The sequence below is a fragment of the Schistocerca americana genome, chromosome 3 (assembly GCF_021461395.2).
Source record: "Schistocerca americana isolate TAMUIC-IGC-003095 chromosome 3, iqSchAmer2.1, whole genome shotgun sequence".
NCBI classification, from domain to species: domain Eukaryota; kingdom Metazoa; phylum Arthropoda; class Insecta; order Orthoptera; family Acrididae; genus Schistocerca; species Schistocerca americana.
The window spans coordinates 437634674-437647810 of NC_060121.1; the positions used below are offsets into that span (position 1 = coordinate 437634674).

The 13137-nt window shown below is 42.4% G+C and overlaps 1 protein-coding gene across 1 annotated transcript in view; it reads right to left on the reverse strand.

Annotated features, from left to right (window-relative positions):
- Positions 1 to 13137, reverse strand: part of LOC124606735 (UNC93-like protein) — a 417842-nt gene that overhangs the window by 211627 nt on the left and 193078 nt on the right. The gene's annotated exons all lie outside the window — the stretch shown is intronic.

Below are 13137 nucleotides of genomic sequence, written 5' to 3' on the forward strand. Positions count from 1 at the left end.
CCTGACCCCGCCGGGAATCGAACCCGGGAACCCGGGCGTGGGAAGCGAGAACGCTACCGCACGACCACGAGATGCGGGCCTTTGCAGTGTTCTTAATGAACATAACAGAGGACGCGTTTGGTCGATTAGATGTTGTGCCAATCTTGGATAGGGTAAATAGTAGGATTTATAACTGTATATTTGTTAGGATTAGATTTGTGTATTTTGCACTTTCCTTTTTAATTCGTAATTAGTCACTTCTTAATTGACTCCTCCTTTTCTTATTTAAGGGCGGATGTAATGGATTTTGGTCCAAAAAACTGACTTTTCAGAAATATTATTTTCTTGATCTACACAGTTTAATCTATGTTGTGTGTGAATTTCATCGTGATAGCAGCTTCAGAAATGCCTTCGAATTGTTAAACTGATTAACTCTGCACTGGCGGCCATTCCCACCACTTCTGACATTTGCGAAGCTGCTTCCTTCAGCGGAATTTTTGACAGTGCGAAGGCTATTTTCTTTCGATATCTTTGACTGACGTCTGTATCTCTGGTTGACATGTATATATTTGCCTGAAAACTTTCTTGCATGTGGTTTGTTTACGTTTTAACAATACTAACACATATTAGTAGGTGGAAGGTTGAATTCGCAAACCTTTACGTGGAGTCAAGATTTATGAATAATGGGTGGTGGAAAACTGTGTTTAGGAAACGGAGGTTTCATGGAAAGTAAGAACATAAGCTCAGAGCTTCAGCATCGAAACTTGGGTCAGGAGAATTGTACAGGGGTGTGAATGATGTCGATATGGATTCCACTGAATTCAGACTTACTGATTTACAGTTTCTCTGCCACGCTATAAAGTTTTCATGTTCATGTGTTAGCTTTAAAAAATCTCCTATAAATGTTACTGACCTGCGTGTGTCTGTAGATGGGACTTGGATGAAAAGCGGTGACACAACTCTGCCAGGAGTTGCATCTGTTATTGGTATTGACTCAGGTAAAGTTTTAGGTGTAGAAATTATGTCTAAATACTGCCACCAGTGTGCAACAAGGAAAATTCCAACAATGAAGACAGTGAGAAATTGTGTCAAGAAAAGCATGCAGTAGCATGCTCTAAAAATTTTAGTAGCTCAAGTGGGGGCATGGATGCTGCTGAAGTTTTGAGGATGTTCTCCAGATCTGAGAACTAGTATGCTGTTAGATATACTAAATACTTGCTAATGGGGACTTCTCTTCGTTCAAAGCTGTAACAGATAAAAATCCGTACAATACAACAATAGAAAAGTTGGAATCTGTTGACCACATCCAAAAGAGGCTTGGTGTAGGCTTCTTCGCTTGCTGAAAGAAAGAAAAGGTGAAGTACTTGAGGATGGAAAACCACTCGGAGGTATAGGCAGGCTTACTCTGAAAGAAACTGATTCTTTTCAGTTATTTTATGGGACAGCTACCAGGAAAAACACGCACGATTACATGATTTAGTGGCAATGAGGCGTGCTGTGTGGGCAATTTTTTTCCCACAAACTATCCACTGACCAAACATCAGTGCACAATCTGTGTGCGAAAGACGATTGGTGTAAGTTCAACAACAGAAATGAGACATATTCATATAAACACTCATTACCAGAACCTGTTATGAATGCAATTTAGCCCACATTCAGGTTTCTTGCAAACCCTGATTTATTGAGGGAGTATCTTAACGGAAAGATTCAAAATGCAAATGAAAGCTTCAATAGCTTAATTTGGATTACATGCTCAAAAAGGGCATTCTGTGGACTTGAAGTACTCAAAATGTGTGTCTCTGATGCAGTTTTATGTTACAATAACGGAAATAATAGCGAAATTGAAGCGCTGAAGAGAGATGGTATAGATCCCGGCGTGGTTACATCAAAAGCATTTTACACCATTGACGAGAGCAGGGTCAAGAAAGCTAACATATCAGTGTCTTACCTGCAAATACAAGACGGGCAGATTCGAAGGGGAGAGAGGAGAAAAAGCTGGAGGATGAGGAGTGTGAGTATGGAGGACTTTAAATTTGAGGTAACCTTATCACATGTAGAAGTATGAGAAGAGTATCTTTGAACCTCATTTTCTCCGTTTTACATTTTTTATGTTATTAGAAGCCTTGTCTCAAAAAGTATCTGCGCTAATGCTACGAAATTTTCAGGAACTGTTCGCAACGTGTTGCTGTCTTTCTGGAACTAAAATATACGAGATCCTATAATAACATTCTGTTTTTTAGATGACTGTATGTAGAATAAAGTTAGTTTTGATGTACAGTATTAAAAGCTCTGGTAATGATACAATATGTACCATAAATTAATAACTGTAGTTCAGTGGTCTTATAACCTTCTGAGTATACTTCAATAAAATTTTCAGATAAATTGCATGATAAGAATTTGAGTTGTGACTTTTTATAAGAAAGACAATAAAAAATTAAAATTTCAAATTTCTGCCCAAATATTAATCCTGCAAATTTTATTACATTTTTCCGCTAAAACACAGCTCTTTTGCTTTACACATGCAAAATTTTAGATTTGTACATAAATAAAAATGGCTGTAATGATTTTTTAAATAAATGTTTACATTTTTTGTTACATCCCCCCTTAACTAGGATCAGACCCTATGCTCATACTGAATACATTAGATAACAAATAGATATGTAGGGAAGGATTAATTACATCAATTTTTTATGCCAAGAATAACTTAGTGTTGTCACGAAAAACACAGCAAAAGCCAGATGGCGATAAATCCATACTAATACCACTATAGCGTCCTGCAAAGTACATTTCTAATGTGTTCAACAAAGGTGTGTTTCTGACATCGTGGGTGTCGCCGAAGAGGGGGAGGGGGGGGGTTCTTATAGGGACCCTTTGCCCTTGCTCTTTTATTCACGGACATTAATGTTACATCCCTCCGTGATCAAGCCACAGAAGGGCGCAAGACACGAATGCTGAAAAAGCATAAATACGCCTTTCTGCTTCAGATCACATTCAAATTTCGTGGAAAACGTTTGAATGGAACCTAGTGGTTCCACCCAACACTCCAGAGCAATATCAACGGTCGCGCTACACTTCAGAGGAGTCATATCACGTTCAAGGGGGTTACAGCCCACGATTCCCCTTTAGGGTTGACCTGCCCGGATTTGTCAGTAATGTTGAACGTTGTCAGTAACGTGATCCGGTTGCTCATCACTCTGTGAACTGTCGTTTTCGAAGGCGAAATGTGTGTGAATCGAAGCTCCAAGGGAAGAGGTGGCTTCACTGTTGTCTTTTATACCACATCCTCAGGGCTCCTCGATTCTGAGTGGTGGTGTGACTGAAATGCTTTTCTCGCCCACCCACAAGAAAACCGCCTGATTTCAACGCTGGATATCGGAATTCTGACGACCTCCGTTGAGACAAAATAAGATGTGAAATTTGGATAAGAGGGGGTGTGACACGTCCACGATGGAGTTGGGCAGAATTCTGGTGAAATCTGGTGCCAATGTGACACTTTTCTGTTCGATGCTTCGCCGAGTTTGGAGGTAACGGCATAGGGTGTCACGCTTTTGCACCACTACTTTGCGAGGTGGAAGGAACCACTGAGCCAAATTTCAAAGATACGCGTCGCAGGGGAGACAGTTTCGAGGTTTCGAAAACGTAATACTGCCTTCTTTTTTCTTTCGTGCACCAGCACTACACTCTATCGTCAGATCTGGTACAGTACGCCACCTGTCCTACTTTACAGAGCAGGCCAGCGTCCGATCTGGTCGTGTACGTTCTGTGAAGAAGTGGACGTCAAACACGTCTTCATATGCTCGTCGTTTGGCCATCAGAAACTTTCCATAAATCCTCACGACTGCACAAACTAACTCGGGACCTCTGCATTTCCCGGATAAGTGCTCTAAATCGCTTTGAAGGTACGAGCAAAGTACAGCTGTGAGGACAGGTCGTGAGTCGTGTTTAGGTACCTGGAGCCGGCACGGTAGCTCAGCGTGTTTGCTCATAGCTGGCCGCTCTGTGGAGCAAAAAAAAAAAAAAAAAAAAAAAAAAAAAAAAAAAAAAAAAAAAAAAAAAAAAAAAAAAAAAAAAAAACCTGAGTGAAGGGATCAACACCAAACGTCAATGGATGTCATGTGAAGTCCACTACGCAAAAAAAAAAAAAAAAAAAAAAAACTGAGTGAAGGGATCAACACCAAACGTCAATGGATGTCATGTGAAGTCCACTACGCAAAAAAAAAAAAAAAAAAAAAAAAAAAAATTGGTAGAGCGCTTGCCCGCGAAAGGCAAAGGTGCCCTGTCTGCCAGGAAATTTCATATCACCGCACACTCCACTGCAGGGCGAAAATTTCACTCTGGAAATTGACTTTAATCTTCAAAATTTGAGACTGGTTTATCACATGAATAAAGTTCCATATTTCAAGTCACTTTTGAAATTTTTTTATTAAATGTTGGTTTCAGAGAGTTTTTCAAGACTAAACAATATTGTTCAAATTACGTTTATAAAATTGTAACCGTAAAATCCCTTCATAATATCTTATCTTTCGAAACGCATCTCAGATATAGTGTTGCCTGCCGTACTTAAGGGATGGTGACGTTGCGACAGGGCCATGGTTCCTATACCAATTGCAGGAAGATCTCTGTGGCCATTTTTGCGGGACCGGTAGTGCACGACATCACCTTCCAAGCTTGTGGTGCTGCAGCCACGATGGAATCTCTGTTGTAGCCACAAACGATAGTTTCAATAAATCATATTCAGCTCAACCCCGTAAATAATAAAACCCAGCCCTTCACTTCCCACCACTAAAATCTCAGTTCACCATGAGACTGTCACGACACCACCTGTCAGTCACTGCGAATGGATGACCTCTTGTATAGCGTTGAAGCATGAGGGAATGGTGCAGGTGCAACTGTCATACAAACTCATTTCAGCTCAATGACCATCCGGGTTGGAGTCTTGTTACTGCTGACTGTGGCAGATGTGTATGCCAATTTACGCTCCTTGAATACCGCAGAATCATCTATAAACTGTTGGACTTGGTACTCAAGGAGTAAAATGCGAGCCGGCCGGGGTGGCCGTGCGATTCTAGGCTCTACCGTCTGAAACCGCGTGACCGCTACGGTCGCAGGTTCGAATCCTGCCTCGCGCATGGATGTGTGCGATGTACTTAGGTTAGTTAGGTTTAAGTAGTTCTAAGTTCTAGGGGACTGATGACCTTAGAAGTTAAGTCCCATAGTGCTCAAAGCCATTTGAGCCAGTAAAATGCGATTCTGAAGACCGTCGGTCAAGCCACCGAAATTTTTCAGCCTGCCTTTACGGTAGCCCTCGCCTCTCAACTGTGCTGACGTGAGATGGCGCCAGCCCACCAGTCGACAAAGATGTAGTGCGAAGATCGATAGTAGGCGTTGGTTCAAGTGCACCTATCACGAGAGAGACCAGAGACACCCCGACAGGCAATACGCCGCAAGCGTCCTCTCGAAAGCAAGCATTTAGGCCGCCGCCACTGATTGGAGGGGATCACTGACTCACTATTCCAGTTTGGTGTCTGGCAGTTTTCCTCACAGAGCAGGCTCAGTTCACAGTACTGTTACAACAGTAGAGCGACCAGATTAGTGACTATAGCAAGATTACCGATACTGACTGCAAGAGGACTATTAGAGAAGAGCTTGTACCCCAAAACATGGGCTCCAAAGTTAAGTAACTGTTTCTAGTACAAGTAAATCAAGAATCATATTAATCCAAGTGTGCATTTGTGTTGTAGAAAGAGGATACCGGCCACCCATAACAACATCCTCTCCCTTTCTTTCTTGCGATATAAGAGTCTACATCAACTAGGGGAAGATATGCCAGGAACATTAAGTGGTTCGGACTCCATGTTAAGCTGCGGGTCCCCATTCCCACAAGGATTACTGGAGTACGTTATGGGCACCGAAGTCGCCGAAGTGATCTTCAGTTGGAAGATACTGCAGACACATGGCTGATAGAGGGAGTCCCAGCCAATATGCCATACGTTATCCTGTAAATTTAATCGCGTATTCTTCCTGAAATACCGCTAATAAACAGTATGTAAAGCTGAAGTTGCAATGGAAACTATTGCAATTGACGTCCCGAATGTATAACCATCGACAAGGTGCGCATCATGGCATGGGCCAAATAAAAGTGTATGATTTAACTGATAATACAGGCATATTGAATGATTTGACATGAAGTATCAACCGCGAAAAGGAAACTTCGACTAAGATGGGCGCTGCCCTTTTTGAACGATGACAAAATTGAGAAAACTAATTTCTCGTTAACATTTCGACGGTTTTTAAATACAAATGCAATCCACGTAATGCCCAGTATTCTATAGTGGATGGAACGTGATTATATCACTTTACACTACACATGGAACAGTAAAAAAAAAAAAAAAAAATTACCCAAGACTCATAAACCTGACAGACACCAAACTTAATGGTGAGGAAAGAACTGTTTCAGGAAGATTTACAGTGACGACTGATGATACTTTTAAATGATGTACGTAAGGCTTTATGCAGTAGCAGAATACTGCATATCCCTCATATTAATTGTAAGCACTGCGACCGTGAGGCCTCAAAAGCAAAGAGGTGACATATGTGAAAAAGCATATATAACGTAATTGAAAAATTACATTGGGACGAAGTAGATTTTATCTGCCGGAGTGATTACGCTCAGCGTTTTCTGGGAAGCGAGAAAGAGGTGTCCTCTATTACTCTGTATCGAACAAACAATAGCTGGCGAATACTATGCACGTCCTTCGGATCAAAATTTTTGAAGTGAAAAATGCAATGCAAAAGAAAGAAAAACTTCCATCAGAAAAACGCACTACCGCAACGATGCTTTGTCACTGAGGTAGCAGAACGAGTTCAAGTGCAAACTTTTCGAAAGATCCATCACATTCGTTTGATTTGGTGCGCTCTGACCTCCACCAGTCTCCAACCTGCATGTAGTTCATGGCTGGAGAGCGTGTTGAATCCACTGAAAAAGTACAGTTGTACAAGGGTATAGCAGATACACGTGCATTTCTGTTACTGAAAACTGCGTCAAAGTAGGACGTGATATTTGATTCACTACCATGGAAATTTTTTAGTATAACGCGGAGTGAAAATGGTTTTAGCTACATACCAGTGTGCCAATGCACAGAAACAGCTGTGGGACTTGCGTTAGGCTACAAAGTATAAAAGATTTTCACTTAATTCTTATTATTCAAGTTTGGAAACTATTTGTGAATAACAAGACATATCCGTATTCAGTTTGGTGACATCGTCAAAATATTTTTCACGACGAATTATTAGCCAGTTTTTATTGTATAACATGGCCGGCTAAGAAATTAGGACATAACAATGACAAATAAAATATTAAAACTATTCCTTTACAGAACACGAAGATGGAGATTAAGGCTACTAAACACGCAAACCAAAAAAGAAAGACTATACCTGGTTACCGTTTCACGATTTCATTTGGGTTTGTTATCAAATGTGCGTGTCATGGACATCCCATACTACGATTTCTGAATATGATTTAATAGTCACAGTAGTAATAGTAGTAGTTGTAGGGCTATGTAAGCTCTGCACCACGTAATGATTTGTTTACATTTCTCACGTCATCAAGCCAAGCCCCTCCTACTCCTCTGCCCTCACCTCCCCTCCCCCCGCCCCTTCACCAACCAATCACAGCAAAGTATTAAAACGAAACAACCGATCAGAGCCCTCGATGATTGAACTAGCCCAATTGTGCTAGTGGAAAAGGTCATGGATTCTTTATGTCTTCCTTCTTTCCAACTAATCGCATCGTGGTGTTAAAATGATCCATAAAAATGCCGAGGCTAAAGAAATTTATGTCAGATAATTCCCTCTGATTATATGCATACACGCACACGCACGCACGTACGCACACGGACACACACACACACACACACACACACACACACACACACACACACACACACACACATAGTACTTGACAAAGTGGTCAAAAGTATTCGAAAACTCTTTCTATTTGTCTCATATTTATCCAAAAGCATAGGTAATTGCTGCATCTCAAAGTACTTACAGGATGTCCTCAAAGGCATCCGAACGCCATTTTAGGCATATTTATTAAAATATTACGTAATTTTACTATTCCACAGTAGTTACAGCGTACACAAAAGTAAATAATTCTCTGTTTAAGAAATATTTATACAAAAATTTACGTAATCGCAGTATTTCAGAGCACTGCATAAAGGACTCAAAAGGATACGAACACAATCTTTGAGGTACGTGTTTCCAAGAAAACTTAGTAAAAGTATTTCAAAGTACTTTACAGAGTAGTTGAGAGTGTCGTAACGCTCCTTTCTGTGCCATATTTATTCAAAAAATTACTTGTAATGTTACGCTGTGATACATTTTTGAGTAGGTCTTTAGGAGAGGAAACGAATTACCAAATAAAAAATACAGGGTGCCATTTAAAAAAGTCATACCACTGTTAATATCTTTGTAAAAAACAAAGGTACAGCGAAGGCAGTCATGCTGATTGATGTACCCCTGATGGCTGAAGAACATTTGCTTGAAACATTTTGTAATTTGCATCTTGACAAACAGTTATTTAGGGCGTACAAGATAAATGGGACACCCTGTATATCTCATCCAACAGGCATACTAGACAGGCATGCGGCATTGGAAAACACACAGTTGCACTATAGCTTAAAATGCACTTGACTCAAGGGGTAAATAGCGTTATTCTCATGAGAGGTGTGCAATAAAGCAATCAGGAGGGAGTCTGCAATTTTCTGAATTGGTCGCAGATGAATGAATTGCAATGCAGAGAAACCAGAAACAGTATTCGTTCATTTATTAATCCAGTGTTTACGAGTTTCGGCGATAGTATGTTTCCATTTTCTTACATGCGTGTTCAAATGGTTCAAATGGCTCTGAGCACTATGGTACTTAACATCTGTGGTCATCAGTCCCCTAGAACTTAGGACTACTTAAACCTAACTAACCTAAGGACATCACACACATCCATGCCCGAGGAAGGATTCGAACCTGCGACCGTAGCAGTCCCGCGGTTCCGGACTGAGTGCCTAGAACCGCTAGACCACCGCGGTCGGCCTGCGTGTTATCTGTTACTATATGATGTACCTGCTGCTTGCTATATGCTAGCCCTAAGTGTCTCTGTACATTTGTGTGACGTATGTATCTATTTTTATATACATATTCTGATTATGCCTAACGCCGAAACGCGTACACACTGGATTAGTATATGAAAGAATACTGTTTCTGGTTTCTCTTCATTGCAATTCCTTCGTCTGCGACCAATTCAGCAAATTGCAGACTTCATAAAAAAATGTTACTCTCATGTCATAACTGTGTCTCTCACTCCTTAGTCAATACTCGTAATTTTACGGAAGTTTCGGACGCTCGTTTATAAGAGACAGATACAATTATCGCTAAATGGAGAGTTCATTCCTGTGTTAATACTCTAGTTTTGATGCAACAGCAATCAATACAGGCACTATGCTCTTGTTTCCACTGTAAAAATAACTTTAGTAGTTACCATGCTGACATCAGATATATGAAAACATACAGAAACGCAGGTCCCAGTAAACGGTAGAGCTGAATGGTAGAACTGTGGAATAGATGAATGGATGGATGGGTGAACGGTTGAATGGTTGATCGGAAGGGCAACGAAAGTTCAGGGTGGAGAAATAAGGGTTTACCATTTATCGACCACTTAGTAATTCTGTCAGAGAAGGGAGAAGGCTAGGAAGCTCAGTTGAAAAGAATGGACAGTGCCTTCAAAAGAGATTATGTGATAAACAGTAACAGAAGTAAAACACTGTGTAAAAAAAAAAACTGCATCTGATTATTCAGTTTCTCCCGGCGTATGTGTTGGCTGAACAGTCCACGGGTGTATTGCCGGTTCATAGTGTCCAGCGGACACAGTATTTCGGCAATCAGACGTGTTGTCATCGTCAAATGCGCTGACAAACGGAGCCTCTGAGGGCTTTTTTATTTGGCCCATTTCATTCCTTCTCCTTAAGGATGAAGGTGGGTCTTACTAGTGTTTGTGCCAGTTGTCTTAAAGTAAGTTATTGTGTGATAGCGCTTGTTTATTTTGTTCACAATGATGCTGGGGGTTAGGAAATAGTGCAGTTTATACTAATGTCGCCCAATTAGGACTATAATTCTGTCGTTTGACCTACAGCCGCGAGGGAATCGCCGCAAACCCTGTGCAGAACTATTGGTGCTCCCACCTTCTGGTCGACCTTCATTTCTCGGTGGCCATTTCTATGGCCTCCCTAACGACGCTGTTCCAGTATCTGGAAGTCTGTACGAAGATCATGGTACGTTCGCACTCCCTCGCGAGATTCTCGGACATACAGTGCTCTCCGACCGCTAACTTGTTGGGATACGTCAGTCGAGTGTTTCTCTGGTGTTCTTGACCACGATCTTCGATGGTGCGCATTGTCTGTCCAATACATTTCGTCCCACACTGAAATAGTATCTAGTATAGGCCGGTCTTCCGCAATCCGAGATCATCTTTGACGCTTTCTAATAATAATGGTGTTTCATACGGCGAGGAAAAGAGTGGTTTTATTCGGTGCTTCTTCAATATGCATCAGATTTTTCCCGATAGTACGCCAGTGTGCGGTATAAACGCAGTGATGGTCTCTCCCTCCGTGACTTTTACCGTCTCCACAGGTTCAGCTCTAGTGGTGAGACGGAGAGAGCACCTAATCTGTCACTCTGGGCAACCGTTTCTCCGGAATTTAGTTCAGAGGTGTACAAGCTCCTATGAAAGACTCTCTGTGTCTGAAATGGTGCGCGCCCTGTGTAGTACTGCTACTAGTATTACATTCCACTGCAAGGGGTGGTGGCAGCTGTCTTAATGCAAATACAGGCCAGTGTGCTGTTTTTTCCGATACATACAGTTGCTCAGGGTACCATCAGCTCTTCTCTACACCATCACGTCCAGGAATAGGAATCATCCTTCTTCTTGGGTCTCAATAGTGAATTTGATGTTGCAATGTATGGAGTTCAAATGTATAAGGAAATCAAGGAGTTGGTCCCTTCCATGGGGCCTGTTGAAGAACGTATATCATCCACATAACGGAAAAACACGTTAGTTTCCATGTCGATGACACCAGGTTTCTTCCTCGAAGTACTTCATGTACAAATTCGGAGTCGCAGGCGAGAGTAGGCTGTACATTGCGATTCCTTTCTTTTGTTCAGAGCAAACTCCATTAAACATAAAATACGTGAAGGTCAGGACGTGCCGAGTAAGGTCGGTGATGTTCTCGTCAAATTTCTCACCAATAAGCTCCAGTGACACTGGTAGAGGTACCGGAGTCAGTGACGAAACGACGTCACCGGGATATCTGAGTCTTTCACCCTGAAGTTATCGAGGCGTTTTACAAATCCCTCAGAACTGTGCTTATGTTGAGTATGAATGAGATCTTAGTATTTCCGGTAGGTACCTTAACGTTGCTGACTATGAGGCGCAACGGCATTCCATCTTTGTGAAGTTGCGGATGTCCATAGAGTCTTAGCGATAAAGATTCGAGAGGTAACAGTTTCTTGGCGATCCCTTCTGCTAAATCCGCGTCCTTGAGAAGAGTCCAAGTCTTGTTCTCGACCTTCTTTATGTGATCTACGTTGATCTTCCTGTAGGAGTCGTCATCTAGCAGGTTATGCATCTTCTTAATGTACAGTACTGGCCATTAAAATTGTTACACCACGAAGATGTCATGCTACAGACACGAAATTTAACCGTCGGGAAGGAGATGCTGTAATATGGAAATGATTAGCTTTTCAGAGCATTCACACAACGCTGGCGCCGGTGGCGACACCTACAACATGCTGACATGAGGAAAGTTTCCAACCGATTTCTCATACACAAACAGCAGTTGACCGGCGTTGCCTGGTGAAACGTCGCTGTGATGCCTCGTGTAAGGAGGAGAAATGCGTACCATCACGTTTCCGACTTTGACAAAGGTCGGGCTGTAGCCTATTGCGATTGCGGTTTATCGTATCGCGACATTGCTGCTCGCGTTGGTCGAAATCCAATAACTGTTAGCAGAATATGGATTCGGTGGGTTCAGGAGGGTAATACGGAACGCCGTGCTGGATCCCAACGGCCTCGTATCACCAGCAGTCGAGATGATAGGCATCTTATCCGCATGGCTGTAACGGATCGTGCAGACACGTCTCGATTCCTGAGTCAACAGATGGGGACGTTCGCAAGACAACAACCATTTGCATGAACAGTTCGACGACGTTTGCAGCAGCATGGTCTATCAGATCGGAGACCATGGCTGCAGTTACCCTTGACGCTGCATCACAGACAGGAGCGCCTGCGATGGTGTACTCAACGACGAACCTGGGTGCACGAACGGCAAAACGTCATTTTTTCGGATGAGTACAGGTTCCGTTTACGGCATCATGATGGTCGCATCCGCGTTTGTTGACATCGCGGTGAACGCAATTTGGAAGTGTGTATTCGTCATCGCCATACTGGCGTATCACCCAGAGTGATGGTATGGGGTGCCATTGGTTACATGTCTCGCTCACCTCTTGTACGCATTGACGGCACTTTGAACAGTGGACGTTACATGTCAGATGTGTTACGACCCGTGGCTCTACCCTTCATTCAATCCCTGCGAAATCCTACATTTCAGCAGGATCATGGGCGACCGTATGTTGCAGGTCCTGTACAGGCCTTTCCGGATACAGAAAATGTCCGACTACTGCCCCGGCCAGCACATTCTCCAGATCTCTCACCAACTGAAAACGCCTGGTCAATGGTGGCCGAGCAACTGGCTCGTCAAATTAAGCCAGTCACTACTCTTGATGAACTGTGGTATCGTGTTGAAGCTGCATGGGCAGCTGTACCTGTACACGCCATCCAAGCTCTGTTTGACTCAATGCCCAGGCGTATCAAGGCCGTTATTAGGGCCAGAGGTGGTTGTTCTGGGTACTGATTTCTCAGGATCTATGCACCCAAATTGCGTGAAAATGTAATCACATGTCAGTTCCAGTATAATATATTTGTCCAATGAATAACCGTTTATCATCTGCATTTCTTCTTGGTGTAGCAATTTAAATGGCCAGTAGTGTAGTTCTTACTGGACAGAACAACAGCATCGTTGCCTTTATCAGCAGGTAAGACAACAATCTCTG